This window comes from Saccopteryx leptura, chromosome 1 (assembly GCF_036850995.1).
Source record: "Saccopteryx leptura isolate mSacLep1 chromosome 1, mSacLep1_pri_phased_curated, whole genome shotgun sequence".
Classification (NCBI taxonomy): Eukaryota; Metazoa; Chordata; class Mammalia; order Chiroptera; family Emballonuridae; genus Saccopteryx; species Saccopteryx leptura.
In genome coordinates this window covers 386,730,727-386,736,201 of record NC_089503.1, presented here as the reverse complement: position 1 = coordinate 386,736,201, position 5,475 = coordinate 386,730,727, and the positions used below count along the sequence as shown (strand labels likewise).

At 35.6% G+C, this 5,475-nt stretch overlaps 1 non-coding gene across 1 annotated transcript; it reads right to left on the bottom strand.

Annotated features, from left to right (window-relative positions):
• Positions 1–3,353: 3,353 nt before the first annotated feature.
• TRNAT-AGU (transfer RNA threonine (anticodon AGU)) lies at positions 3,354–3,429 on the bottom strand. The gene has a single exon. It is a non-coding gene; the product is annotated as a tRNA-Thr (tRNA).
• Between the last annotated feature and the right edge of the window lie 2,046 nt (positions 3,430–5,475).

Sequence of the window (5,475 nt, the reverse complement as noted above, 5' to 3'; positions counted from 1 at the left end):
AGCTGATGCATCTCTTATTACTAAGCAACATTAGTTTTCTTTTTAGCCCACTTAGGCAGTAGTCACTAAGCTGCATGGCTTAGGAGAAGTCCCTAACAAAGCTCTAAGATTTCTTTTACAATAGGAAATAACAAGGGTCATTTGGCCTCTGATAAAGAAAAACATTTATCTTATAAATAATTAAAATAGCAACTTTTTAAATTACAGTCTAAACTTTCTGACAAGGAGTTTTTTATACTCACTATGACCAAATTTCTGTTAAAGCCCTTAAAGAGGTAAAAACGGCTTGCTCCCAGTATAAAACTGTCTTTATACGCAGGAACTGCTATCCTCCTTCATAGACTCTGAATGTTTTACTTCAAAAAATTTAGAAATGTTACTTGGACTATTCTTTCAAAAGCGAAAGAGTTACAATTTATAACTTAGGAAAATCAAGCTTGTATTCAAGCTAATCAAAATGCTAATAATAACCCTCTTATTAATATTACACAAGATGAACTTTTTAGATGGACAGTTTGCTAATTTACAACAGCAATGTAGGCAAAATGTAGGGGTGAGGATTTGCTCTTATCTCCACAGATATAGGACTAGTAGATACCTTCCAGAAGATTGAAGCCTCGGCATAAGTTGGAAATAGAAAATAGGGAGATTTGACAATTAAATAAACTTACCCAGGAGGCAAAAAATGTTTTAATTAAGACTTCAAAAAACATCATTGACTCTGTTTCTAGCAATGCTAGCTGTTGTGTCTATAACAATAAGCATAACTAACTATTCTTACTAAGTTTATATTACTTCCATAAGCAATGTTGAATAGACACTGTATCAACATTATGTAAATCAACCTTTAGAAAGAATTCGTCAGAAATATCCTCAATCTTTAATAATCCATTATATAAATGACATATTAATAGCTTATAAAAATAATGCTGAACTTTCAGTCATCCTTAAAAATGCTTCTGAAACCTTAAATCAGTGTAGTTTGATTGTAGTTAAAGACAAAATTCAAACATCCTGTCCTATTAACATTGTTACTGATTCACAATATGTAGAACATACAATTAAACTTATAGAAACTGTTTTTATTTCAAATAATAGTTCTAGATTGCACAAATTGTTTCAAGAGTTACAACTTTTATTGTAGGAATGAAATTTGCCTATCTATATAACTCACATTTGTTCTCATACAGCTTTACCAGGACCTATGTCTACTACAGATAATGAAGTTAATCAATTACTCATTAGATCAATAAAAATAGCTACTAAGTTTTATACAAAGACTTATACAAATAAAAAAGATTTAATGCAAAAATTTAAAATAACCTGGTGAGAAGCTCGGAATATTGTTAGAAACTGTCCTCAGTGTAGTATTATAAATGCTCCTCCATTACCAAGAGGAATGAATCCTAGAGGGCAACACAGTAATAACCTGTAGCAAATAGATATTGCTCATATTTCTTCTTTTAAAAAAACTATCTTATGTATGGTTTTATTAATATTTATTCTTCCTTTCGATAGGCCACACCTTTGCCTAGAGAAAAGGCTAATTGTGTCATTCAACATCTTATTGAAGCTTTTAATGTTATAGGCATTCCTAAAGCAATTAAAACTGACAATAGTCCTGTCTATACATCTACTAATTTTCAACAATTCTTAGCATTTTATAATATTAAACATACTACTAGAATTCCATCTAACCCACAAGAACAAGCAATTATTGAACGCAGTAATTGCACTCTGAAAAATATGTTACTTAAACAAAAGGGGGGAGAAGAAAGGAGATTATCCCCTAGAATTATGTTACACAAAGTTTTATTTACTTTAAATTTCTTAAATACAGGAGAAGATAATTTGACTGCTGCAGACATGAGACAAAAAGTAACAGTTCTAAGATTAATCAACCTATACATTATAAAAGTGAGTTGAATCAATAGGTGCCTAGTGTAGTGCAACACTGGGGAAGAGGGTTTGCTTGTGTCATTGCAGAATCCATGAAGTCCTTTGGAGTCCTGCTCACAGAATTAAACTAACAACATGAATAAGAACAATAGATTCTTTCCATATCTGCCCATTGCTGAGATGAAAGAAATGAATTTCAAAAGAAGAATCTTAAAGATGCTGCTGCTTGGTATTGAAAAAGCTAAAATACCAAGTTAGGTTCAACTTAAAAAGCTGATCTTTAATGGTAAAAATATGCTACAAGCTACTAGAAAAAAAATGCTACTAACCTGTTTTTAGCAATGATTGCTTTGGTAACAATTCCAGTAAGTAGAACTGAAAGTTTTAGTTATTAGGCATATGTCCCTAATCCTCCATTAAGTAGAGCTATTCATTAGGAAAATAGTGCCTTTCCTATTTTTGTTAATGACTCTAATTGGCTTCTAGGACTTTTGAATGATAGAGGCCCCTTAGCACCTTCGAAAGAAGGCGTAAAATTAGAAAATTATACAACAGGAGTTGAAGAATTACCTATATGTATAAAACATGAGCCACATTGTTTAAACATAGAAGCTCAAGCTTGGCTCTCTATTGTCAAAGATAACAGTAAAGGAGATGAAAAAAAAGTTTGTTACAAGGATATAGATTTAAAAGTAATAATACATCTGTACATAAAACATTATAGATTAAAGCCCTCATAGCTCCACCTGAGTAAAGGGCAGGGTGCTGATTTAAGGTGGCATAAGAACAATAGTTTAATTACAGCTGGTGATCAAAGTAATCATACTATCATATAGCATAGAGGGGGGATGTCACCTCAAGCTCCTCATATAAAATTTGGTCCTATACAATATCATTTGTAGAAAGTAGCCATGGCACTTAAACATATGTCAGTGTAGAAAGAAAAAAATCTGGAGAAATTATCCTTCTAATCATATTATGTTAATCTTTAAGAAAAATGAAACACATTTTATATCTGCTTGTGTTAGATTGCTTTATATATTTGTTATAGGTGAAACCAAATAGACAGCTGACAATTATTCAATAACTTGCAATAAGTGTGCTTTTTATACATGTATTAACTCTTCTATTCTTTTTTTTTTTTTTTTCATTTTTCTGAAGCTGGAAACAGGGAGAGACAGTCAGACAGACTCCCGCATGCGCCCGACCGGGATCCACCCGGTACGCCCACCAGGGGCGAGGCTCTGCCCTCCAGGGGGCGATGCTCTGCCCATCCTGGGCGTCGCCATGTTGCGACCAGAGCCACTCTAGCGCCTGAGGCAGAGGCCACAGAGCCATCCCCAGCGCCCGGGCCATCTTTGCTCCAATGGAGCCTTGGCTGCGGGAGGGGAAGAGAGAGACAGAGAGGAAAGCGCGGCGGAGGGGTGGAGAAGCAAATGGACGCTTCTCCTGTGTGCCCTGGCCGGGAATCGAACCCGGGTCCCCGGCACACTAGGCCGACGCTCTACCGCTGAGCCAACCGACCAGGGCCCTCTTCTATTCTTTTTAATAAAATAGTCAAAGTCGATGCATTTTAAGAACCTGAACAGGAGTCTGGATCCCAGTATAGATGCATCGGATGTGGCAGGATTCCCCTTCCATGATGCTGTTACAACATCTTATTAAGTCCTTGAAGTGAACCAAGAGACTGGTTGGACTGATCATCGCCATCGTTATGGAACTAATAGCTGTAACCACCGTGGCTGCTGTATCTGGAGTTACATTACATCAAAATACAGACTATGGACTTTGTACAAAAATGGCATGAAGATTCTGAACAACTGTGGACTTCTCAATAATGTATAAATAGTAACATTTATACTAAAGTTAATGATTTAGAACAGACTATGATTATGTTAAGAGATCAAATTGTTAGCCTGCAAAGACAAATTAAGCTAAGATGTAATTAGAATGTAACTACTTTTTGTGTTACCCCTATTTCTTAAAATCGTACTTATTTCCATTAGAAAAATGTTAAAAAGCATTTGTTAAATCATGATAATGTAACTAAAGAAATCATTAAATTACAAAAACATATTTATGAAGCTTTTCAAAAAAAAATTAGAAATTCTAACATGTCAACCTATATTGAAGGGATTAATGGATAATTTATCGCAATTAAATCCTAATGAATATATTAAAGGATTTTGGGGATCCACTGTAAGACTTTGTATAATAGTATTAATTCTATGTTTTCTTTTATATATAGTCTGTCCACAAATCAAAGCAAGAGAAATAAGGGATGAACGACAGAAGGCTGTTTTCTGTGGTGCTTCTAACATTCAGCATAAACAAAAAGGGGGAAATGTAGTGGAATAACCCATTGCATGGCCTTGGATGGGAACACAGCCAACAAGAAAAGAATGTTTTGCCAAGAGAATTGTTTTGTGACTTGAAGGTGAGTCACTGAAACAGGTCTATGTGACTGAAGGCAGTTGCTGGGCTTTTCTCAGTAAAACATTCTCATAAGATTTCTGTACTTTCCAAGGTTATCCCTTAAGGCTTAAGATAAGGAGAGGAATGTTGTGGGATCCATAGAAGCAATAGCAATTAATGCCTTCTGATATTATGTTGTTACTAAGCTATCTTGCAGGTGCACTGTATGTATCCTTAAGTAAAAGTTACTCTTGATGTTATGCCAATTTCTCAGTAAACAAGTTTTTTGAAGTCTTGTGAATAAAATTAGGACACTGCATGAACTCGGGGCCATTTGCCTGAGCAAGCGGTGGTCCTTTGCTAGTCCTTGATGATTTCGTCTGCTGATCTCTCTCTCTCTGCGCCCCCGACTCACAACAACACACAGCTGTGTGTGAAATCACCCAGTTCTTAGCTTTTTCTGACTTTCTTATTTCACTCAGTGTAATATGCTCAGGGTCCAGCCATGTTGTCCTAAATGACAATGTGTCATCATGTCTCATGGCTGAGTGGTGTTCCAGTGTATATATGCACCACATCTTCTTTATCCAGTCCTCTCTCAAGGGACACTTTGGTTTTTTCTATGTCTTGGCCACTGTGAATAATGCTGTGATGAACATGGGCATGTCTGTGTGTCTGAAGGATACTGAGCAGATAATTAGTAGAATGTATCTCATGGTAGGGTTGTTTGATGTTTGTCATGATTATTTTGGGGATGTGGGTTTGGGGAGGAATTCTATAAGGACAAGTGTCTTCCTTGTCACGTCATGTCAGGGGATGCGTGATATTAACATCACTTTTCCACATGATTACGGTGATTTCTACAGAGTTCCTCCCTGTAAATACAGTTGATCTTTGAACAACATGGGTGGTAGGGTCACCATTCACTCTGCTCAGTAGAAAATCTGTGTATAACTTTTGACTTGCTGAAGACTTAACTACTGGTAGACCAGACTCCTTAACCGTAATGTAGTTTATATGTTATATACCATTATATACTATAATCATACAATAAAATAGCTAGAGTGAAGGAAATGTTGGTAAGAAAATCATAAGAAAGAGAAAATACATTTACAGCACTGTATGTATTTATTAAAATAAATCCGTGTGTAAGTCGACCGG